Raw genomic sequence first — 26,959 nt, 5'->3', positions numbered from 1 at the left:
ATATTCTTTTCGTACCTTATCAATTGTGTAATGTGTTTTTTGAACAGGTTTGATTCATCGAAGTGATCACTTGTGCTGTGTTCAGTCAGTTCGTGTGAGCCGCTCTCTTGTGTGATGTTGCGATGGCCACGGCTTTATTTAATGTTAGCTAAGACCCAGCACTTAAAAGTTTCTCGCTACAGCAATTTTAACTCCGTTACAAAGTGATCCAAAGTCTCGTTTATACCTCGTGTCTTCTCATTAAACTTGTATCTCGCGAATATGGTATTGCAAACAGCAGGGGGAGCGTTTCTATAAACTTAATTTAAACTTACGGTTTACATAAGCGTCACTCGCTCGCTTCTATTGTTTCGCTGCCTTCTCGATTGTGTAATGAATGTTTTCTTCAGCGCTGTGTGGCTGTTCCTTGTTTTCAGTTCACGTGATTACGTAGGAGGCGTGATGACGCGAAACGCAACTCCGCCTCCCACGGCCATCGAGCTGCACTCCATTACAGTATATGGACAAAAAAGAGGTTCCAGTTATGACCATTACGTGTACAATTTCGAAATGAAACCTGCCTAGCTTTTGTAAGTAAGCTGTAAGGAATGAGCCTGCCAAATTTCAGCCTTCCACCTACACGGAAAGTTGAAGAATAAGTGATGAGTGAGTGAGTGAGTGAGTGAGTCAGTGAGAACTTTGCCTTTTATTAGTATAGATACATTTAGATGGATGGTACTGCATCTATAACCGCAATAAGACCACCAAACCCTCCTATTGTGCTTCTTATTCAACAGTTAAGCATGTCAGTTCTTACCTGGTCAATACAATCAAAGAACTAAACAAGTTTATTTAACTGCACTAAATGTTCAAATCAATTCTACCAAAAAAAGTCAAATAAAGTGGCACTGTGGTAAGCGGCCATGTTCATGATAGGACAGTCAAAGTTGCCAAAAATTAAGGTTTGAATAGTTAAAATAAAAAAAAATATTCAAAAATATTAAGTCTTTAGGTTATATTACTTTGTGATGGATGGCCGGCTACAGACTCCGGTTGCCACCCCTAGGCCGCCCCGAGTTCCAGCAGGGCCTCATGGACTTTGTAGTTTTTATACACAGCCCTGCTGGATACCTTGGGGGCCACCGGGAGTCGCTGTAGGGGGGCTAGTGGGCTCTTATGTGCCCTATAAACTGGGAGTATGTCATGGTCACGTGACAGGAAGAAGCGACGTGCTCCCAGGGTGAAGAAAAGGACTGTTTACCCTGACCCGGAAGGAATAAGGACTTGTGGGTTTGGACAGGAACCACTTCCGGGTCAGGGGGTATAAAGGACTCCGGGGAAGCCCAGTACACTGAGCTGAGCTGGGAAGTAGGAGGGCGAAGTGTCTGGGCGAGGAGGATTGGTTATTGAGGGAGAATTGTTAATTGTATGAATAGTGAGGAGTGGAGGGTGCTTTGTGCACGTGATAACTGTAAAATAAATAGTTATTGTGCTTTTACATCGTGTTTGGAGTGGTACCTGAGGGTCCGAGAGGTGGACAAAGGGCATATCTGCTACAACTTATAACTAGCTGTGTAAGCCGGTGCTGCTACAAATTATAGAAATAGAAAAAAACAAATGTAATTGAAAGGAACTACTCTGGGAATCTCTCTTCTAGGAGGATTCGTTTTTCTGACTTGCTCGCATTGCTTGCGCATTAGCTGCGGAAGGAAAAGTAAAAGGGATACCGTTTTGCTGAAGTTAGCAGCTAAGTGGCTGTCTTTCTTCTGAGGTTTTGTTTTGCTGACATGCTGGTCCCGCTTGTGTTGTCAGTGGCTAAGCGAGTTTTCTGTTTCCTCGGAGGTGGAGCCCTTACCCCAAATCCATCTCTCACTTCCGGTCCGGACAGACATACACCCTTCCACGCATAGACATTTATATACAAGATATACGAGACACGTCTGTTGAGGATTGCTTGTCCATCGTCAAGGCAACTGCAAGTTCACAGCCTCCCGGCAGAACACGTTTGTTGCCCGATAGTCGATGCGAGGAATATTCTAACCTGGCCACTGACCTGGCTCCATCACTGCTTGTTTGCTGTGTATATAGGAATGATTGCCCCCATTTGAATAAATACTGTGACTGTTCCCATTTTGATTGAAATAAAGTTGATATTCTTGAGGCCTTTGGACTCAGCTTCTTCTCTCGGGTGCAAGACAGTGACTCATGCGCGAGTGTGCGTATTTATATATAAACGTTTGTTTTACTATTGTTATACTTTATTATGGTTGCAGCAGCAGCAGCGGCAACAGGAAGAACAAAAGCTAGCCAATGTAAGCAAGAAGGAAAAAAGAATCATAGCAGTAGTTTGGCAGTCATCCTATAGAGGGTCTGCACAGCTGTCTTTGTCAGTCTAGTAGTGATAGCTGGGTAAGTAGATCCTTGCTAGGACACTGAGCCATAAAAATCTACAATGAAAATGAGCTTAAATCTTTATGAGCGGTGTGCATTGGCACTACACTTCACTAGATTATTATTAATATTTTTATTTATTTTTTTTCCATGGGTGAGTCTGCAAAGCATGAAGCATTTTTGACTCATGCAATGGTGGGGAGTGAATACTACAGCCTTCAAAAAAGTGGAGCCTGAAACGACAAACTTTCACAAAGATGGGATTCTCTGTGCATACCAAATAACAGGGTCAAAGAGAATATAAAACCGGACATAGATTGTAGTCCCTGCACATATGAAGACCAGACACATCCACCCATGACTACTTAAACATGCTAAATGTAGCCTTTTGTTCATTCTCCCTAAAATATGAGGTAACTGTGTATGTCTCTTCCGAGTGTAAAATGAGGCACTGTGAGTCTGTTCAGGTCTCACAAATACAAGTAACTGAACGTACTACATGTTGCTTTGAAACGATCTTTATGTATTTAGTCCTCATTAGAATTTATACTTAGCACTTTTGATTCACAGCAACTTAAAACTTCTACAAAATAAGTTTTTACCAGGAAACAAACAATACAAATTAATGCAAATCACAAGTGACATTGGGTGCAGTTTGTTAAAAATATAAATATCTTTACAAAAATGCAGCTGGTGCTAAGTAGACAGTGTGGGAAGAGAACCTTGGGTTCTATGGGCATCCGTCAAGGAAAAACAGATGGGATTAAGCTAAATCGGATGTTTTTTCTTTCTTTACAGAAGGGGCAAAAATGCAATAAAGGTGGAATGAATACTTTAATTAAACCTCATTGTTTTAAGCATTACGGATCAAGACAGCAGCCAGACAACACAGAGAATAATTGTGTCACATCTGGTGCTGACTGAGGTAGCTAAATATGAATTGCTGATGCTAAAAAAAATATATTAGCATAGAAAAGAAATCATGAATTTAAATAAAATCAGATGCAAAATGAAGGTACTGAAGAAACATTTAAAAATCAGAAGGGGTATATAAAAAACTGTCCCAAACTGTATTGAAAAGGGGTGTTGCTGTAAATGTTACTAACAAATATAACCAGCTAACCACAAGAAAGTTTTATCAAGAAAGAGGGGTGTAAAAACAGATTTGCAATTACCGCAGTACTGCACAGAATGTCTACAATGCCATGATGCCAAAATGAGTGCATGGTAGTCAAAGATTATGACTTTGCATAAGACCAGTTACAAATAAAGTCAAAATATATTCAAATAGTGACTTTTGACCTGGCAGCCCTAGTGGACAATCCTTCTACATGTACAATAGCACATGGTGCACAGGAGTCAATGGTTAAATAAAAACAAAATTGCAGTACAGCACATTCATATCTAAGCAACATCTGAAAAAAGAAAAAAAAACAAACAAAAAAAAAACAAACATACAAATGTACATCAGCCCAAAAAAACAAAACAAACAAACAAAAAAAAAAAAAAACAGCATACTGCATTGCTAATTATTATTGGTAACCATCTACAATTAACCTACCTTTGAAGTTTTTTGAGGCCTTTTCAGTGTGAAATGTTCTTTACGTTTCCAGGGATGTCTAGTTCCCTTTGGGTGTCACTTTCAATAGTAAAACAGTTCAAGTGGCAAATGCAACGTATCCTCTAAACCCAGTAACAAGAAAGAGGCAGTTAACCCTGGAACAAGTTTTTTCACCACAAGTAATAAATCTAAAGTACAGTGCATAATTGCATACCGGACTCACACAGTGGATATGGAGAATTTAGTTGTAATAATTAATCTTCCTGCTGCTTTTTAATACCTCTATTTTAATTGTTTTTATTTTGATGCATAATTTGCCTTTTTTTTTTTTTTTTTTTTTTTTTAAACATTCCCAAGTTTTGTTTGTTAAACACTGACAATTAGTGCTTTACAGTATTTTGCACAAAAAATAGCATTACACAAAGATATAATAAGTAAGTTACTTACATGACAGCACCAGTGGATTTAAATTATTGACCGGAAAGTCAATATGGCATTAATGAGATTTTCACAGTTTGACACAAAATCCACATTAAGAACAGAAACACATTTCAAGGGGCACCAAACTACAGCTGCAAAGCAAGGTCAATGTCTTTATGTTTTAATGTACACCTTAAACTGAGCAATTTCAACCAGCAAAATTCTCTTGGCAAGTGGCTATTTTATTTGTTCAATCATACATAAGAGAGGAGAGGTTAGGAGCACACACTGATGCAGCACATTGCCGCACCCACCACATAACAAACCAACTCAGGATCCCAGATTAGGACCAGAGTGCAGCCATGCAATGGGTGACACCTCAGCACCACACGAGTTTAGATGGAATGGAACCAGTGTGAGTGGTTTTTTGTTTTTGTTTTTTTTTTGTGTTTTTTTTAGGGGGCTGGAGTGACAATTCTGCCACCAACCCCCAGGTTTTCCCTGCAGGTTGGAGGGTCTACATGCAGGGCTGAATGCAGATTAACGTCATACCCAGGATGGAGCAATCACAGGTTAAGGGCCTTGCTCAAGGGCCCAATGAAAGAGTCACTTTTGGCATTTGCAGGATTTGAAACGGCAACCTTCCGATTACCAGTGCAGATCCCTACCTCAGACCCACCACTCCACCCCAATCATACATAACAGCGGCTAAAAAAGCATTTCTGTGGTATTCTCCAAATGAATGGCAGGACCCCAGCTTTGCGATCTGGTGAGGTTGTTGCAAAAAATCATGAACATCTATTCAGTATTTTTTACTTTTTTTTTTTTTTTTTTTTAAATAGACATCATACATTGTTAAGATTTGTTTCCTAGCAGCATAATAAATTACTATTCTCCAAAGAAACTCGATAAGAAGAAAACTACTTAGAAAACGGGCTTGGTCCAATAATAAATTTCAAAAGGTGACCCTGAAAATTGATTGGTGCTCAACAGAAACATCACACAGGTAAGCAATAACAGTTCCACTTACTTTCCCTTTTGGTGCATGGATTGAACATTATGATAAACTTCAAGGAAGCCCAAGACAGACGCTTAGAAAACTAATCCAACTTTTCTCCTCTTCCATTTCTTTTAGTCCAGATTAATCAGATTAAATTAATTTCATTGACCACATCAGAGGAAATGCTTACACTGAACCTGCTTTTGCTCCATTCTGAATTAGCTAAAGAGATTCTCATATACACTACTTTTTTTTTCCTTCATGCTATGCCATTTATTGTAATTTCTTTTTAACTTACTTCTATCTAACGCATTACCACACTATAAGCAGAGAGCAACTTAAGTAGCTGTTCATCATTTCAATATGAAAAATCAAAATATAAAAAGGGCTGAAGTGGGACGCATTGAAGGTGAGAGACATGTCCTATTTTACATTATGTATATACTAAACAACCTATTTTAAGAAACTTGTCAATTTACTCTGAATTATGAAAGCAATTCTTATTCCTTTGCTAGACTTGCAATTACAATTGCATTCATTCCACAAAGACTGCATGAAACACCGCTACAATAAAGCAAGTGGTTAGAGTACACACGGTGGTATTTTCTTCGCACAAGATTAATTTCTTACTGCCAAAAGAAAAATGAGTAAACACCTTACAAAGAAAAACACTACAAATCAAGTATCTTGTTATTTGACAGTGGAAATATTTTGTCAAACACAAGTTAATGGACTGCACCAAAGCAGCAGATGAAGAGAGTTTTTTGTAGTTAATTACTGTAGTTAAACAGCAATTTTAAAATAGAGAACAATAAATATTCTTCAGTTTACCGTAACTTGACCAAAAGTAGAGCCTTATGCATTAATTCAAAAACCTTAGAATGGACTTCAGAACTTCACAATTGGGACACACTAATCAAGTGGCTTACCCTGGTCTCCCCAGGTCCCGAAAAGTATGAATACTCAAATGACTGCCAAGGACAGATAGAAGAAATAAGCCCTCCTTTTGGACTCAGGACACGGTGCAAATGTGAAAAGGTGGAGAGCCAATGACTACCTAAAGGAGACAACAACAAAACATTATTACACCATATTTCATGCAACTCAAAAAGTGCAACTAATAAAGAGGTCTATCTATACCACTACTCTGGGATATAGAGGAATGGAAAAAATAACAGAAATGCAACATAAAAAAAATGAGTAACTTTAAAGAAACTAAAATCACAATTAAAAATAGGCTGGCAAAAGAAAGCCATATTAGGTAATAACTGGCAGTTAAATTTGGTGGTTTAAATAGAGGTCTGATAAATAGCATTTTGATATGTGGGATTTTCAAAACAAAATGAGTCAACTAACAAGAGTTAAAAGATGCTAAAGAGTTGGTGCACAATTTCCAGGTGCACTAGTCACAAAAATTTCAAAATTGTTTATGTGTAAAAAGGAACAGGCTAAAAAATCATGCTAGCATATTCCATAAATGGACAAGCCTCAGAAAAAAAAATCAAAACTCAACTACAAGAAAAATTAGACATTTCACATAAGTTGCTAAAAGCCAAATTTACAACTTAAATATTAGCTCAATACTTGAATCAGCACCTGCAGGACGGAGTCTCAACAAGAACTATACATTGTGAGCTTTGAAAAGCTGGAAATAATGGCAGTGCTGCCAATCAGAAGGTGCTTGCATCCAAGACCAAATAAACAATGGGGGAAACAACTGTTTGATCCCCTGATGAATTTCTATGTTTGCTAATTTTTACAGTAGTTTCATTTTAATGGGGAGAGACAGAATATCAACCAAAAAAAACAATACATTAAGTTATAATAAATTGATTTGCATGTTATTGAGTGAAATAAGTATTAGATCCCCTACAGCCCAGCCAGAATTCAGGCTCCCACAAATTGGCTCAATCAATCAATCATAGATACTTGTGATCTCATCTCATTATGTGTATAAAGCACACCTGTCCACAGAATCAATTTCTTCCATTCCAACCTCTCCAACACCATGGGCAAGACAAAAGAGCTGTCAAAGGACATTAACGGACAAGATTGTAGATGTGCACAAGGCTGGAATGGGCTACAAGACCATCAGCAAGAAGCTTGGTGAAAAGATGACAACTGTTGGTGTGATTACTCAGAAATGGAAAAAATATAAAATGACCATCAAATTGCCCCAGTCTGGAGCTCCATGCAAGATCTTGTCTCATGGGTTGAGGATGATCATAAGAAAGGTGAAGGATCAGCCCAAAACTACACGGGAAGAGCTTGTTAATGATTTGAAGGCAGTTAGGACAACTGGCAAAATTAAGATGGGCCTGTACATGTGCCTTCTTGAACAGGGGAATCCTGCTGGTGCTGCAAGATTTTAATCCATTACGGCATAGTGCGTTACCAATGGTGTTCTTGGTAACTGTAAAGTCTGAATACTAATTAACTGTGGAGTATTCTGTTTACAGTTAGAGTTTGAATTAAATGTAAAAAACATTGTTAGGCTGCCTAGCCTCTGAGGTTTCATTCCAAAATACATGTTAAGGCACATCACTTACACAGAGAGTTGGGAGCATGTACTGATAGTGCGTTCCCACACCCACTTCACAACGAAAAACCTGGATTGGGATCCGAGTGCAGAGGAGGAAGCATTTGAAATATTTTTCACGTAAGAAAATGGCAAGAGAGCTACTTAGCCCTGGAGGTTTCATTATAAAGCAAATGCTAGTTAAATAGCATTTAACCTCTGAGGTTATATATAAAAGGTGACTATTAGCTAGGGCAGTGCCATATCATATCATCCACGGTAACACCGGTATAAACTTTTTTTTTTTTTTTTTTTTTTTTTTTTAAAATCATGTAAAAAAAGTGCTATTTTGCAATATCAATGATATAACGAAGCATTTACTTTCTCTAGCATGCACAAAAATGACAAGCGTAAAAAAAGTCTGAGAGAAAGAACAGAATGTGAGCCTCAGATGATTATTTAGTACATAAAAAGGGAGCTACTTCAATAGTATGGAAGTGGTTTGGCTACAAGAGGTCAGACCTCCAAGAAAGCACAATATTGTAGCGTCTGTGCCGAGCACTACAATAGTTAGATTTTCTGCTCTTTACATGGCACTTTCAGGTGTCTTGATATCCTTAAAAGGACTGTTTGCCTTTTGCCGCATTAGTTGGAAAAGCATGTGTGACTGTGCACAGTTGCAATTTTTATACATGCTCCTGATTTTGATGATGTATGATATATATGCAAGCTCTTTCTTTTGGCAACTTGTCTCTGGCTGATGTAACTTGTCCAACGCCATTGCAATACTTTGCAAAGTATGCAAGAAAACCAACAAACTTGTTTCACCACTAGAGGCAAAAAACACACCATCCAGTACAACCAGGCTATTAAGGCTTATGAGAAGATACTAGAAGCTGGTGATGTGTGGCCAAAAAGTAAACAAAATGACTCAACCAAGCATCATTGTAGCATTAGCTAATTGCACTCCCTATGACAGGAAGGGCAAACGATGGATGAAAATTACAGATGTGGTTACATACTGTTCGGCCAAGGATATGATGCCTATTCAAACGGTGGAAAAGGAGGGCTTTAAGCAACTGGTTAAAAAGTCTTGTTCCAAGATACAACATCCCAGGCAGAAAATATTTTTCAAAGACATCCTTGCCTGTGATGTATCATGCAAGCCATAACAAACTAGCTACTACACTATTGTCAGTGGAATTTTTTTTTTTTTAACTGAACCATTGACATTGAGTTGAGCCAAACACAAGCAATCATATCGGCCTGACTGCACTGCATTGAGAACGAATGGAAGCTGCACAACTCCTGTTTTTAGACAAATTTCTTTCCCTGAGGATCACAAGGGTGAAAATACTGTGTGTTTTAAGGGAGTTTCTTAACTCATGGCAATCGAAAAAGAAAACACAAACAGGTGTGTGTGTGTGTGTGTGAGACAGACAATAGGGCCAATATAATGGCTGTCATTTTTCCCCAAAAATTAAGTAAGAACAAATACAAAAAAAATCATAATCCTCTCTGCTATAATCCACTGGCCTATTCATAATAGCGGGCAGTCCCACAACAATTGCCATGGGTCATATTATATACTGTATATGTGTAGATATTTCCAGTTACACAAACTCCTTAACACTAGGATCCCTGAAGCCTAAGAAAAAAGTTGTAATGCCAGGCCACTTTAAATTCCTTCGCACCTCTTCATCATCATCTTCGACTTTGTCTTGCAAATGTGTCAATCAGCACATGCATCAAACAGCCTTCTATTCCATCCCTCACTGAGGTAGTCAAGTCAGATGCAAAATTCTCACAGCTGAAATCTGTGTATCTGGGTGTAAGGTATCTGGAATTGTACGCATTCCTAATAACAATTTATTTTTTACTCTATACATTTCCCGGGTCCTCTCCGCATTTACCGTTTTGAGTAGTGAACTGCTGTTATTATTATTACATAATAAAAACATATATTTGATTTGAGTCTGTTACAGCCAAGGTAAAGTTTTGCTACTTGTAAAAGATATTTCTGAAGGGATATAAGCAGATACACAAACCCTTGTGAATCATGTCTTCTTGGTATCTTGTTGATACTTGCATTTTTTAATTCAGTTTATTCTTGAATAAAAGCACACTTGTTATACCTTTGCAAAAGTGTTTATTTTATAAACCAGTAACCACTTGAATGACATCAAATCGGTCTCTAACTCTCTTGCACATGCGCACACACATCCATGCATGAAAAACATTACTATTTAAAAATGCTATGTTACTTAAACATCCTCCCCCACCCCCGATCTTGCCCAAACTCTACATTATCGTGCATGGTACTGAAAATGCAGACACTGTCGGAATGGCGCGGTCAGATATAAACACAGGCGTGGAGAATTGCTCATGTACTGAAGTGACTTTAGCTGCAGGTGGAAGTTACCATCCCATTTTACTTATGGTGCCAACCAGCGTTGTGTTGCAGTGCAGCAGTCTATTAGCCAGTGAAATCAATGTGAAGAAGTTGTCAGTTGTTATGGTTTTGTCTTTGTCCAGAAACGACAGCGTAAGTTTTATGACCACGGTCTTGGAAAGTCTTTCTACTGTGGGACGACTGGAATTTTTTCCTAAATAAGGAGTAGCACTGCACATGAACTTTGTCTCCAAATGTGCTGCAATGCAAAATTTTACGCCAAACGGACCTTGGTTAGAAACAGTTCCTCATCAACAGTAACATGTTGTACAGGGTTACAACTCAAGACACAGTTCTCAAAAAAAAAAAAAAAAATTGCCAGATGTCCAAGATCGCAGCAAATCTGTAGTTTTTCACACGTACAGAATGATTGTCTTTGTTGCAAATAGCACACGACAGTCTGATAGCGGTCACGGGGCATTGTATCTTTGATTGCCAGTACAACAAATGGTTCTGACCAGGCATCAACCACAGCACCAAATGAGGTCATTGCTGCTCTTGTGAAAAGAATGGCGATAAACGCCATCAACTCAGAGAGGGAGTGCGTTGGTGGGGAATGGGATAGCAGGCTGCTTGCGCTGACTGACACATTTCCAAAACAGAGATACTAATGAAGAGGTGCGAAGGAATTTAAAGTGGTCCAGCATTGCGACTTTTTTTGTATGCGTCAGGGATTCCAGTGTTAAAACTACCTTTGTAACAATAATATCTTCCAATCAAATCAGAGTAGTCTAAAAAAGTCACATTCAGCTTTTTGACATTTCCTGTTGAGAGATTTATGCTTCAGTCTATTTAAGGATACTATTATTTTTTTTTTAAGAATTCTTCTTAAACAACCCTTATAACACTTTTCAAGACACCTGCCATCTGTAAAACAGAGCTTTTTATTGCTAATATGGTGTTCTAATCCAGAATTAACCTCATTAGCGCTCCGTTTTTTCTCAAAAAAACATGTAAAAAGCGTTGCATTTTTTTGGCTTGAAAAATGACATTTATTAATTCTTATCTTTCTACTGTAAAACGTGCCTGGTCTCTCCCACCAAACTGATGACATGACACAAGCAGACTGAATGCACACTGTTAGGCATAACCCCCTTTAAAACTACCTGATAAGCTTTCAGACAGTATGATGCATTGTGTGTAACCACTGCTAAAATGTCACTAAGATTCAGGGACTGAAGTACTGCCTGTGAAAAGGTGAAAAAGTTTCAGCTCTCCATAAAGATCACATCTGCCAGAAAGTACTGGTCTTCAGTACCTGCAATTGTAATTATGTAAATCATTTCTAATGATTCTTAAGCCTTAAGTGTTTATAGATTGAAAACGTGCATCATTACATCTGTAGCTTAAAAAGCTATACATCTGTAGCTTCATCTACTGCATATCTTAAAATAATTAATTACAAAGTAAAAGCTACAATCATGGCCGAAATTATCGGCACCCCTGGAATTTTCCCTGAAAATGTACCTTTTCTCCCAGAAAATTGTTGCAATTACAAATGTTTTGGTATACACGTTTATTTCCTTTATGTGCATTGGAAAAACACAAAAAAACAGAAAAAAAGCCAAATCTGACATCATGTCACACAGAACTCCAAAAATGGGCCGGACAAAATTATTGGCACCTTTTCAAAATTGTGGGTAACTGTTTTATTTCAAGCATATGATGCTCGTTTGAACTCACCTGTGGCAAGAAACAGGTGCTGGCAATATAGCAATCACACCTGAAGCCAGTTAAAACGGAGAAAAGTTGACTCAATCTTTCTGTTGTGTGTCCGACTGAGCCACACTAAGCATGGAGAACAGAAAGAAGAGCAGAGAATTGTCCGAGGACTTGAGAACAAAAATTATGGAAAAATATCAACAATCTCAAGGCTACAAGTCCATCTCCAGAGATCTTCATGTTCCTTTGTCCACTGTGCGCAACATAATCAAGAAGTTCTCAACACACGGCACTGTAGCTAATCTCCCTGGATGTGGACGGAAGAGGAAAAATTGATAAAAGACTGCAACGAAGGTTAGTCCGAATGGTGGATAAACAGCCCCAATCAACTTCAAAACATATTCAAGCTGTTCTGCAGACTCAGGGTGCAACAGTGTCAGCTCGAACTATCCATCGACATCTGAACGAAATGAAACGCTATGGCAGGAGAGCCAGGAGGACCCCACTGCCAACACAGAAACAAAAAAGCCAGACTGTAGTTTGCCAAAATGTACTTGAGGAAGCCAAAATCCTTCTGGGCGAACGTCTTGTGGACAGATGAGACCAAGGTAGAGCTTTTTGGTAAAGCTCATCATTCTGCTGTTTACAGAAAATGGAACGAGGCCTACGAAGAAAAGAACACAGTACCTACAGTCAAACATGGTGGAGGTTCTAAGATGTTTTGGGGATGTTTTGCTGCCTCTGGCACTGGATGCCTTGACTGTGTGCAAGGCATCATGAAATCTGAAGACTACCAAAAGATATTGGGGCACAATGTAGGGCCCCAGTGTCAGAAAGCTGTGTCGATGTCAGAGGTCATGGGTGGTCCAGCGGGACAATGACCCCAAACATACCTCTAAAAGCACCCAGAAATGGTCGAAGACAAAGCGCTGGAGAGCTCTGAAGTGGCCAGCAATGAGTCCGGATCTAAATCCGATTGAACACTTATGGAGAGATCTCAAAATTGCTGTGGTAGAAGGCGCCCTTCAAATCTGAGAGACCTTGAGCAGTTTGCAAAAGAAGAGTGGTTGGAAATTCCAGTTGAGAGATGTAACAAGCTTGTTGATGGTTATAGGAAGCGCTTGATTTCAGTTATTTTTTCCAAAGGGCGTGCAACCAAATATTAAGTTGAGGGTGCCAATAATTTTTTCCAGCCCGGTTTTTGAGTTTTGTGTGAAATGATGTCAGATTTGGCTTTTTTTCTCTGTTTTTTTGTGTTGTTCCAATTCACATAAAGGAAATAAATGTGTGTACAGTAATCCCTCGCTATATCGCGCTTCGCCTTTCGCGGCTTCACTCCATCGCGGATTTTATATGTAAGCATATTTAAATATATATCGCAGATTTTTTGCTGGTTCGCGGATTTCTGCGGACAATGGATCTTTTAATTTCTTGTACATGCTTCCTCAGTTGGTTTGCCCAGTTGATTTCATACAAGGGACGCTATTGGCAGATGGCTGAGAAGCTACCCAACTTACTTTTCTCTGTCTCTCTTGCGCTGAGTTTCTCTGATCCCGATGTAGGGGGATTGAGCAGGGGGGCTGTTCGCAAACCTAGACGATACGGACGCTCATCTAAAAATGCTGAAAGATTATCTTCACGTTGCTACCTTCTGTGCAAGCTGCTTCCTGAAGCGACATGCTGCAAGGAGCTTCGCATACTTAAAAGCTCAAAGGGCACGTATTGATTTTTCAGTTTGTTTTTATCTGTCTCTCTCTCTCTCTCTCTCTGCTCCTGACAGAGGGGGTGTGAGCTGCCGCCTTCAACAGCTTTGTGCCGCGGTGCTTCGCATACTTAAAAGCCAAACAGCCCTATTGATTTGTTTGCTTTTGTCTCTCTCTCTCTGACATGCTCTGCTCCTGACTCGCACTCCTTTGAAGAGGAAGATATGTTTGCATTCTTTTAATTGTGAGACGGAACTGTCATCTCTGTCTTGTCATGGAGCACAGTTTAAACTTTTGAAAAAGAGACAAATGTTTGTTTGCAGTGTTTGAATAACGTTCCTGTCTCTCTACAACCTCCTGTGTTTCTGCGCAAATCTGTGACCCAAGCATGACAATATAAAAATAACCATATAAACATATGGTTTCTACTTCGCGGATTTTCTTATGTCGCGGGTGGCTCTGGAACGCAACCCCCGCGATGGAGGAGGGATTACTGTATACCAAAACATTTGTAATTGCAACAATTTTCTGGGACAAATGGTGCATTTTCTGGGAAAATTCCAGGGGTGCCGATTATTTCGGCCATGACTGTAACTAATCCAGAAGACGCTAAATCCATGAAATAAACATAAAAAATAAAAAAAAAAGAGAGAGAGACACCTGCTTTTAAGGGCTCATTGCATCTGAGAAGATTGCTCTTCTGCCCAGGTTTGTAAGTGCAGAGTTTATAACAGAAGAGGCAAAATATTTATTAAATCCAGAAACATCGTTGATAATTTTGAAAAGGGAATTCGTTAACAACCAGTGCCGTTCACTAATAACATTTTTCTACGGGAAAGACTGTCAATACCAGTTAAATATAATTTAACTCGGTTAAAAAACTTACAGTAAATACATCCTGTACATAAAAGAATTAAAATATAGCCAAATGATTACTCACATATCACTATGTTGAGAACGCTATGGTCTCAGCTATCAGTGGTTTTGTGAACTACAACAAAATTTTCGTGCCACGAATCTGTCGAAGAACGGCGCTCATGTGTTGTTGAAAGACACAGGGCAAATGACTTTGACGAAGACTGCTCTCATTTTCTGGCAGCGAGCCTCCCTGTTTGCAATGCTTAATAAAGAAAGTACGCACCTTCATCATTTTTTTTGAGCGGTATATCTGACTCTGCACACATGGCCACAAAGTCCTCCACAAAGTGGTGTTTTGAATCCGATTATTTTGCTGTTTCCTCTATTATTATCTGAAGGGGAACACTTATTGATCTTAATTTCTCCTTGTTCTTGAAATGGGTTTTAGATTTGACAATAGTCATTTCAAGTATCTTTTTGTGTCCAGTCTATGGTAATGCTGGCAAAACTTGCAGAAAAGTTGTTGCCCAAATTCATAAAAAAGTCACCGGGATATTATTGTGCTCTGAATTTTGCAGTTAAGCTTGTGTTTTTTAGTTTTTTTTTTGGACATAATTGGGGTATCTGATACTGCTCGCTTCAACATTTCTGTCTCATGCAGGTAGACAATTCACATGAATTTAAAGAGAAAGCATACAGGAAACATGCGCACAAAGGCAGGACTGAATTTCTATGAAGATTTGCATTCACTTCCAAAACAACAAACTAGAAAACAGTATCTGAATGATAAAACTACAGATTATTCAATCATTTAATATATTGGGAAGCACTTCTTTATAGTCTCTAAATTCTACACATTTCCATTTTTTAAATCTAAAATCTGTTTTTGTGTGTTAATTCCATGATTCTGTCAGTGTTTTCTGCATCATGGAAATCACAGGACCCTAGCACAATGTTCGAGTCCAGTCTAGTCAATATATTGATCTTGCACAATACTTCTGTGCTACTTGGGTTGATCGGTATAATGGACTGTTGAATGGGCAAAAATTGTTTCCAGTCTTGTTCCCAACACACGTCAGACTGATTGGCACAGTATGTCTGCGAAGCACTGGCAAATCATGTAGGATTGTTCCTTGCCTTGTGCCTATAAAGGACAAGCTCCAACTCCCTACATCTATACATCTACACATCTACTTTCCCAATACACATATCCAAGGCATGGTCAAGAGACAGCTGAAACCTATCCCAAGAAGCACAGGGCGCAAAGAAGGTGCAACACCTGAGTAAGGTACCACTTATTCTAGGGTGAGCACACACAACTACAATTCATCTAACCTGTTTTTTTTTTTTTTTTTGGACTGTGGGAGAAAACTGCAGTACCCAGTGGAAAGTCATGTGGACATGGAAAGAACATACAAATTCCACGCAGAAACAAATGGGACACGAACCCAGTCTCCTTACTGCAAGGCAGCAACAATACCACTACCGATCCATTTCCTATATCCCTGTATTGAAAATAATGAAATGAAGTCAACACATACTGAAATGAATACCTTTTATTTGTAATATATGCTGCCTATAATAAACAAAAAATACACATATCTCAGCAGGCAAAGCTGTTGCAATGGAAACTATAGCAATTTATTAATTTTCCATCAAGTTTTTAGCTACGAAATACAACAAAACTAGGACAGGGTTTAAAAAAAAAAAAAAAAAAAAAAAAGTTTTTTGATTTGTATTTTTCATTTATATAATCCAATGTTGATTAATAAAATATCGAGATCAATTTTTTCTTTAAAAATATGCCATTTACAAAGCATAGCCTTTTCCGTGTATATGTGAAGCTTTAACCCCATTAGTTTAATGAACTCAGCATCATGAAACAAGATCTGGTAATCAAGAAAAACAGAGGAAGCTGCTAAACTAAATGTGCCATCAAGGCTAAAGGCTGATGTCTGGGTGCATTTCAGATTTCAAAAATATAAAGATGGTGAAGAGCTGCATAATAGCAAACTAATATATAATATTTGCAAAATGGAGGTGAAATACAGCGGAAATACAACAAATCACTGAAATCACTTACCAAGACACCATCCAGATACAGAATCTGCAAAAACGAGCAATCTGAAACAAACTCCACTGGAGCAGGCATTTTTGTTTAAAGTGCCATCAAGTTCTGCAAGTGCCCAAAAAATAACAGAGCCTGTGGCAACTTTCTTATGCAAAGATATACTGTACGCCTGTACAGCATTGCTGAAAACAATGGCTTTTAAAAACTCATTAATATGGTAGAACCACGCTACATTTTACCAACATGTAAATATTTCAGTGAAGTGGCAATCCAAACCTATATACAGATGTAAAACATGGAGTCACAAATTCACTTAACTCGGCAGAGAGAGTCACCCTAACTTATGATTGCTGGACATCCAGAGCAATAGATTTGTACCTGACAATTACCGTACTTCTCACTATAGTGACAATGACTGGAATGTTTTACAGACTAGGGCAGTTGAAAATAGCCACATGGCGAGTAATTTGGCCAAAATGTTGTCTGAGGCAATACAAAAATGGGAGCGAACAAAGACCCAGCTATCGTAACAGACAATGCTGTGAATATGGTCTGTTCTGTGGAACTGATTAAGCTACTGTTCATTGGATATTTTAAAAACACTCTCAATATAGCCTCACAAGCAGCTTTCAAAATACAAGCCATAGAATGCTTGCTTGGCTGTGTGAGACACATTGCACCATTTTTTTTTCTTCATGTCACTATGGCAAGCAACAAGTTGAAAGAGGAGCAGAAAATATTGCAGCTACCCATACATATGCTAGTAATCAACATGGTGAACTGATGGAACAGAGCACTGGAGATGCTGGAACGCTTCCTAGAGTGGCAACCAGCAGTCTCAGCAGTTCTGCTGTCCCCTGAAGTGCGTAGGAACAAAAGCGATCTCTGCACTTTGACAGAGGTGGTTGCCATAATGGTCATAAAAGATGTGGTTGGAGGAGATGAGCAGTGTGCCCCATGACTCCACAGTGATTAAGGACCTCAACACTGCTGTATACAATGGAAGTATCTAACGTAAGTTATAGAAGAATATAAATAACTGATTTTTCCTGTACTTTACAGTATTTGAATATTTTCCTTTGTGTTAGCAGTATTAAACTATTGAAATCTCTAGTGAGTTCTCAATTGGATTTTTCCAATTAAGTTTATTTTGGACTATTTTCAACAGCAAGAATCAGATGGTGATGGAGCTGAGGACCCTGAACATACATACTTCAGATAAACAACTCCATTGGATCTTTGGAAGAGGATGATGCCCCTACTCCACAAAAAAAGTCAAAAGAATCTTCTGCATTTGCACTGATGGTTTTCTTTGAGCCATCCTACATACCAAAAGCTATAGTATTACAGAAAATTCCAGCTGAAAAAACATTGGAACAAGTGAATATATACAGGAAAGTACAACCTGTTCCACTCTGAAAATCCAATGACCTGGTGGAAGGTACATGAAGGCAAATATCCCCTTTATCAAGCAAAGAGGTATCTTTGTATCCCAGGGACCAGTGTCCCTTCCGAGAGGGTTTTCTCAACTGCTGGTGACACTGTTACTGCACAAAGGAGCTGCATCACTCCACAAAATGTAGATAAGCTCCTTTTCTTGCAGAAAAATCTTACAATCTCAGAGAAGTGAGATAGTAGTCACGAAGGGGCTTAGTGTCATAGACTTTACAGCATACAGTGTCCACTTCAGAGGTTTTACAAGACCTATTTTTTTGCACTAATTTTCAAAGGGACTTTTTTCAGCTTCTGATTGTTGGTTGTTTATATTTTAATATATGGCTGTTTGTATCTTACTCATTTCACGGTATTTATTTAGTAAGTATCTCCATCCATGTTACATAAAAAGTTCATCAATGACAGCCTTTGACCCTTTAACCTGGTTAAAAGATGGCAATACCAGGTGAACTGAGGAGGAGATTCAAACTGTATCTACTCTTCCTTCTATAGTTGTGGTTAATGGAAGATTACTAGCAAACAAGATGGAGGAGCCGACTCCATGAATAAAACTTCAAATTACAATATGACTGTAGACTGGTTTCAGACAGTGTACAACAGACAAAATTCACAGTGTGAAAGATGCTTGCTGTACTTATGAGTAACAAATAGTGTAATTCTGAACATACAGCATTTAAAGTTAAACAATAAATCTGTGGCCCACACCTAAACAATTACCATGTGGCCAATTTATCAACACTGAGACACTTCCAATGTTTATGGTTTACATTTCTTCTGGCAGCACTAAATCATGCTGTAATGTCATCAGTTCTGTAATTACTCTCCCCACCCCCTCAAGATTTGAAACCAATGCTTTAGGTACCCATAATGAACAAGGAAGGGAGGTGCTTTTTAATAATACCAGAAATATTGTTGTGATTCAGGAAGTGCAGAAATATTTGTGGAAAGTAAAAATGAATGGGGCCATGGGGCCAGATGGTATATTTGGCAGACTCCTGAAGTCTGTTCAAGCAGCTCTCTCCAGTTCTTCACTTGCTTTTTAACTGGTTCCTGAGCTATGGAAACAGTCAACCTTTACCCCTGTTCTTAAGGTCACCAAGGCAAACAATCTGAATTTCTATACACCTGTGGCACAAATCTGCTTTCCATTTAAATGGTTTGAACACTTCATAAAAAACACATTAATGACAGAGACAGAGAATGATTTTAAGATAACCACCAACTTTCTAACTACAGTAATCCCTCCTCCATCGCGGGGGTTGCGTTCCAGAGCCACCCGCGAAATAAGAAAATCCACGAAGTAGAAACCATATGTTTATATGGTTATTTTTATATTGTCATGCTTGGGTCACAGATTTGCGCAGAAACACAGGAGGTTGTAGAGAGACAGGAATGTTATTCAAACACTGCAAACAAACATTTGTCTCTTTTTCAAAAGTTTAAACTGTGCTCCATGACAAGACAGAGATGACAGTTCAGTCTCACAATTAAAAGAATGCAAACATATCTTCCTCTTCAAAGGAGCAAACAATTCAATAGGGCTGTTTGGCTTGTAAGTATGCGAAGCACCGCGGCACAAAGCTGTTGGAGGCGGCAGCTCACACCCTCTCCGTCAGGAGCAGAGAGAGAGATAGAGACAGATAAAAAAATCAATACCTGCCCTTTGAGCTTCTTTGAGCTTTTAAGTACGTGAAGCACCGTGCAGCATACTTAAAAGCTGCACACAGAAGGTAGCAACGTGAAGATAATCTTTCAGCATTTTTAGACGAGCCTCCATATTGTCTAGGTGTGCGAACAGCCCCCCTGCTCACACCCCCTACGTCAGGATCACAGATAGTCAGCGCAAGAGAGAGAGAAAGAAAAGTAAGTTGGGTAGCTTCTCAGCCATCTGCCAATAGCGTCCCTTGTATGAAATCAACTGGGCAAACCAACTGAGGAAGCATGTACCAGAAATTAAAAGACCCATTGTCCTCAGAAACCCGCGAAGCAGCGAAAAATCTGCGATATATATTTAAAGATGCTTACATATAAAATCCGCGATGGAGTGAAGCCGCGAAAGGCGAAGCGCGATATAGCGAGGGATTACTGTATACTAAATAGAAGTGAGTAAGATGCTCTGCTAATTATCCTACATCAAATCTACACTTTTCTCAATAAGCCTGGTTCATATGTTAGAGCATTATTTCTGGATTTTAATTAAGTTTTCGATACCATTCAGCCTCACATACTGATTGAGAAATCAAACGGTATGAATGTTAACTCATGTATTGCAGTATTACATTTATGTTGATTACTGCCAAAATACATGACACTTTTCAAAAGTCCTTCATTGAATTACAGAGCATGACTATTCACACTGTACACCAGTGACCTATGTCAAGTATGCTAATGCCCTATGTGGACAGGATGAATATCCGTGGCGGATATTATTTCTGCATATCTGTGGAAGTCATTATTTAAATCAAGTGGACTGTTAAATAAATTGGTGTAATAAGAACCATCTTACTCTGAATGTCAATTAGAGCAAATAAATTATATTTGACTTTAAATGGCAGAAAACTACGCTCACCCATCACTGTTATGGGGAAGTAGGTAGAAATAGCAACTAAATATAAGTAGCTATGAACTACACCAAATAATAATCTTAATTTTAAAAATGAATCAAAAAATACTCTAAACGCAAGCAGCACTTATTTCTCCTCCATAAACTAAAGAGACTACCTAAAACAGAAAAGGACCTCATGTTGTCCTTTCAAGTGTGAGAATCAGTCTGTCATCACTTTTAGCTGCATCGCCTGGTTTAGTAATCTGACAAATCAAAATTTACAAAGGCTCAAGCTGATTACAAACATAACTACAGTCACTGGAGTTGACGTAGATGTTTTGGTAAGTATATGTCAGAGGGAAATGCTTAAAAAATTGGAAATCATATCACTGACAAACTCCTTTTTCAGAAATATTAAATATAAAAAAATGCATGAGCACACTGCACGAATAATCTGCTTTTCAAATTATTTTAATATTTTTTAATTTCTGTGTGCATTTTAACCTGTCTCATTTTTCTTAGTTTTATTTCATTTCTGCCCGTTATCGGATGAAACTGAGAAGGCAACTTTTGTGTTTTTTGCATAAGCATGATGTAATTAAAACCTTGATTACAAAGTGTCACACAACACCAAAATGAATTTCCTTTGGTTCCTGGAAACTTCTGTGTATCTATCACTTTACATTTGTCCACGTCCAGCCAAATTATGTGTGATAAAATGTGGAACTGGGCATTGGACCCTTCGAATGCCAATACCAGTGAGACAAAGTTCCATAACACTTCCATCATTTGGCTGATAGGACCACCACCTGGCCTACTGTAGGCTCTCATATAAACACACCAGTGACCACCAAGACCGTGAGGTCCTATGGTCACCATTGGACATTACGCACTCTAAAGTGATCTTTAAACCACATTATATGGGCACAGACAATTAACATTATGTACTACATTCTGGTGCATAAATCATAACTGGTGCTAAATCTGTGGGCTGCTTGCTCAACAAGAAACAGTGTGTGACAAGTGTACGAGTGCAGAGACTTACATAAGATTACATAAGCTTAACAGCGAAGATCATTTTATGTTGGTTAAACGGCTTAAAGAAAGGTAGATTAAATAAACAATTAATCCCATGAGAAATATTCAGATGCATACAGCAGCAGAAACATAATGATACAGTTACTAAAGTTCCCTGTACAAATAATCCTAAAACATACTGCACATATTTAGGTCCATCGTATTTACTAAGCAAACAAAATGTTATTAGCACAAACATGTTTATTCCAATATTAAAACAGGGGAGTAAGAAATCACGTTTACAAATATTTTCACAGGACCAATAATGTCTTTCAGACGGTGGACAAATCTTCCGAACAGTAACATTTAGACGTATTACGGACTTTATTAGAAAAAAAACAGACATCAGAGACGAGGATACATTACATCCCCGTGTTTGAGACTCTTTCTGCTGGGGACACTGAAACGACAGTTAAACTACTATGAGACGTTCCGTGGCCATGTAAACATTCACCACTTCCGCGCCTCGTGGGTACTTAACAGGCCTATCATCACGCGAGAGAAAAAAAACAATAACTCCACTTAAGCCGGGGTGGCTACGGTTTGAATGACTTCCTATAACCTGTAAATAATTTGCAAAACTACCAATAAGTATCTTCGTTTTGCTGAAATTCACCTACAAAAACAAATGCGTAATTCAGGAGCAAGCACTGCGTTTAGTCTGGAGTCCTAATGAGTCCAAATCAAAACAAGATTAAAATCAAGAACTCACCCTTCGCACGCACGATGATAGCAGCTGACGTGTTTGTCTTTATAAACTGAACACTTTTACAAAAAAAAGTTACAACGCAGCAATTTTAGCACTAAATGAAACATATCACATTCGTTTCCACAGCTAAGAGCGCGCCTCACCTGCCTTGTACTCAACGAACAGAAAGCGCGCATGTCGTGCTGTCATTAAATAAACGGTCATTCGAATGCTGCCCTCTATCGGACCGGAAGTCTGAACCATAGCGCGAGAATCGAGTCAGGTTTAGAACTTACACACTGTCTGGACATGGTAAGTACAGTACATACATATTCTAAGTAACTTAAAAAATAACCTTCTAAATTGAATAATTGTGTAACTAACAACATATTTTGTTAGAGCCAGTTATTCAAAAATACAGAATTATTTTGAAATAAAGTATTACGATTATTCCATATAAAATACCTATGAAAGAACAAATTGTTTATAAATCAAGGACCAAGCTATAAGCATCATTTATCCGAAAACAATTCACTATTGTTAGAAATACTATCCCTAAAACTGTACTCTTCTTTTTAAAATACAAAATCATTCTCATAATTTACACCTTTTAATCCTAAATGAAACTACGATTGGAAGTTTTCTAGCAAAAAAAAAAATCTCTTTTTCAATACAACATTGTCACCATTCCTGATGTACCGCTTCACTGGGAACATTTTATTGCAGATATACCCTGCAAGAAATTAGTTATTATAAAGAAATTCGTTTCAAATGAATCTATTTAATCCATCGGTATCATCCTGCCAAACATTACATAACCAGATCTAAAAGATATTGACACGAGTTGCTCCTTTTACAATACCTGCTCAGAAAGTGCTTTGCATCATTTTAGTTTTGTTCATACACAAAAGTATTTTAGAAAGACGTTTTGTCATTAAAAATGTTACAGATGATTTCTTTTTGTGTTCAAGGAAATTCAATTTGGTTTTTACATGATTAAAAGATGTAAAGAAAAATAATTCTATTTAATTAATCTTCTTGTTATATTGGCAAAATTATATACAGTATTCATAAATTTAAAGTCATTAATCAGAAGCCTTTCTTTTGAAAATCAAGTTAAATTATATGATAAAACCATTTCAAATTCTAATAACTGTTAAACATCCATCCATCCATCCATTTTCCAACCCGCTGAATCCGAACACAGGGTCACGGGGTCTGCTGGAGCCAATCCCAGCCAACACAGGGCACAAGGCAGGGAACCAATCCTGGGCAGGGTGCCAACCCACCGCAGGACACACACAAACACACCCACACACCAAGCACACACTAGGGCCAATTTAGAATTGCCAATCCACCTAACCTGCATGTCTTTGGACTGTGGGCAGAAAACCGGAGCGCCCAGAGGAAACCCACGCAGACACGGGGACTGTTAAACATAGAAACTATTAATAGTTGCAATTATTTATTTATTTATTTTGTAATATTTTCTAAGGTATCCCTTTCAATCCATTCATGCATTTATTTCTTCATATTATTGTAAATGCTATTGTTTACTTCACAAAAAAATAAATAAAAATAACTGCACATTTTTGTCATCATTTCCACCTACTGGCTATTAACTCTGAAAACTGACCAACTGTAAAGATAAATAATTTTTTTAAAATGTTGATTATGGTAGCTACAAATTATTATTATTATTGCCGATATCCATCCATCCATTATCCAACCTGCTATATCCTAACCACAAAAAAAATACATATTTGTAGATATGTCACACTATCATTACCCAATTTGAACCAGAATCACACTCCTTTCCTATTCTGTTACTTTTTCCTGTCTGTGAACTTCTTCTTTGCGTTCATGGTGGTCCGCACCCAACATGAAGGTGGATTAGGGTTAGGGTTACCTACTGTACTGGTGTGTGAGATAAAAATGGCCAATTCAGATTCTCCCACCCAGACCTGTTTTGAGTAAAAATATAATCACTACTGTATAAAACTTATTTGACCAGTTTTTAGCTCCTAGGATCATTCTCATTCCAGATCCTTTTATATTTCCCATTATTATCTAAAACATTTCTACTCTTTTAATATTGTATTTGTGACTAACCATTTTCACATTTTCTATTATTTCTGCTAACATACATAATGTACACGCACCATTATTATGCCTTCCAACAAGTACTAACATAGAATTCAGTCCATTATGTCCAAGTCCCTGCCTTGTCAGCCATACATCCTTCTTTCCTTTCCTACAAATAAACTTCACTTTCTCTCCCTTCCCATACTAACTACTATATCAGCCTCTGGCCTTTTAATTGACTTTTAGCAAGACTCTCCTTTTCATTCCCATACTCAATACAATTGGACCACTAAAGCCATATATTTCAAACTATTTAACAATATAATAGACCTCCAGTAACAAGCCAGGTTCTTAGACTCAGCAACACCGAACCTACATCTGCACATATTACAACTTTCTCTGGTTTAACACATCCACTGCAATCCAGACTTTCACTCAGTGTTTTCCCTGAATTTACACAAAAATGGAATTGAAATCATAATTATGCTCCACTGTATACAACTCCAACTCACTTGTTTTATTTTTGATACTTCTAGCATTAAGACAAGCTATTTATAATGTGTTACTGATTTTTACTTCATGTTCATGTTGTTGATGGAAACTGATTTTTATCAAGACACAATTAAATTAAATTTCAAATGTAGATGAGACATTACTAGTGTTTCTAATGGCTATTACTGCTTGAAATGACCAATGTTTCATTTATTATTCACATATGACTGCAAAGCCCCATTTTCCTCATTTTCAGCAGCCATTTCTTCAGTGTCCTTAAGGTAAACTTCTTATCTTATTCTTAATTAGCAATGTTTAAATACTGATTAACTTCTTTTCTTATTCTTAATTAGCAATGATTAAATACTGATTGGCTGTTAGAGAAACCTTTCTAATGGAATTGGGACCACTGAAACCTGTTATTCTGTTCGTTAAAGCCAGTAAGTTGTATTACCTTGGGTTGCAAGATGCTGTCATTCCTAAAACTTCATTCTGGGTTCAAAAATGGCCAAAATAAAACAGCGTTCTCAAGAAACAATGAAGTTTATTATATGCAACAGACTTACAAGAAACTAAAGATTTCATACAAAGGTGTCTATTACTATTTTGAGAGAAGCTGGCAAACTGGATCCAACCACAGCAGAAAAAGAAGGGGAAACACCAAGAACAGAAAAGAGCATCTGAGTCTGTAGTTTGAGAAACAAATGCCTTAGAGGTCCTCATCTGGCTTCTCCCTTAAGTAAATGCCACGTACCACTGTCACCTCCAACAGTTAAATGATGACTTTGGGGTAATGACCTATAATGCAGAGTTTTAAAGAAAAGGCCATATCAGACACTGCCAAATGAAAAGAAAAGGTTAAAATGGGCAAAAGTACACAGACATTTGACTGACAACGACTGGAAAAGCGTATTATAGTTAGCATCCTGGCATCATCTTTTCTCTGTTGCATATAAGAACGAGATAACATTAGATAAGTGTTTATTTTTTCAGTTTGCTATTGCATATATTCTTTACTCAAAGTTGTAGTAACAATATTGTTTATTTATCCATTAGCATCTCTTACTGTACCAGAATGCAGTGTTAGGTTTCCTTATATGCTAAAAGTCTGGTGCACCACATCCCGTGCCTGTCTCTGCAGCTACAAGGCATGTTGCATGATCCTCAGTCACAGCAGCTCACTTCTCTTGCTCCTTGAAACTGAAGTGGATAAGAGACAAGATGTTCATGTTTATAAAAGTAAAAAAAAGGTAACTTTACAGTATATAGAAATGTATGAAAGATAGCTTAGTAACACTTTATGCTTCCATGACTAATGTGTACTCAGTACTTCCATTACACTCAAATCAAACTCATAGCTTGTTTATTTAAAGATTATAATAATTCAATATTTTTCTGACTCTATGATTTATCTGCAAAGTGCCACAATGATCAGCTCTCTATTATGTTGGAATGCAGCTCAATACTTTAGCACAGATTTTAAATCTCAACCATTACTTCTTTGAAAAATGTTATGTTTAAAATTTTTTAACTACTATTAGCCAGAAACCCTGCCCATTATACAACTAACAATAGCACATGAATCTTTTATCATCTTTTATAATTTGATTTGACTCCCTGATACAAAAATGTGATAAATAAAAGATATTTGATAAAGTGACTAGAAATGTAAAAAGTTAAGCACAAATTAAGCTACTTTTGAAATATGTGGAGGATTTAAATTGTCATGACATTTGTGATGTCGCTTAATCCAGTAGTTAATCTAACATACATGTCTTTGGGGTATATTAAAGGAAAACTGGTGTTCTAGGAAGTACTAGGAGAAACTTCCACAGAGACACAGGAAAATATTAAAACTCCATATTAACAAAGCCTCAACGTGGTGCTTAAATCAAGAAGGATAACAACACTAAACAATGTGGCATCTTGAAAAAGAATATCTACACATTCAAAATGACAGTATTCCAAATAGCAGAGTATACAAGAACAGAGCGTTTAGAGG

General features: G+C 37.8%; 1 protein-coding gene across 4 annotated transcripts in view; it reads right to left on the bottom strand.

Moving 5' to 3' along the window:
• Window positions 1–22,570, bottom strand: part of LOC114660138 (matrin-3-like) — a 98,230-nt gene extending 75,660 nt beyond the window's left edge. For 2 of the 4 annotated variants that reach the window (XM_051933823.1, XM_051933826.1), the window contains exons 1-3: window positions 22,405–22,570; window positions 6,281–6,408; window positions 3,932–4,053 (exon numbers count right to left, since the gene is read on the bottom strand). The gene's annotated coding sequence lies outside the window, so the exon portion shown is untranslated. Of the gene's footprint in view, window positions 1–3,931; window positions 4,200–6,280; window positions 6,409–22,404 lie in introns of those variants that run through there. The other 2 variants (XM_051933824.1, XM_051933825.1) reach the window with 2 other exon arrangements.
• Window positions 22,571–26,959: the final 4,389 nt, after the last annotated feature.

Source organism: Erpetoichthys calabaricus, chromosome 11 (assembly GCF_900747795.2).
Source record: "Erpetoichthys calabaricus chromosome 11, fErpCal1.3, whole genome shotgun sequence".
In the NCBI taxonomy this organism is placed as follows: Eukaryota; Metazoa; Chordata; class Cladistia; order Polypteriformes; family Polypteridae; genus Erpetoichthys; species Erpetoichthys calabaricus.
The sequence above is the reverse complement of the archived record's forward strand: the minus strand, read 5'-3'. Positions and strand labels throughout refer to the sequence as shown.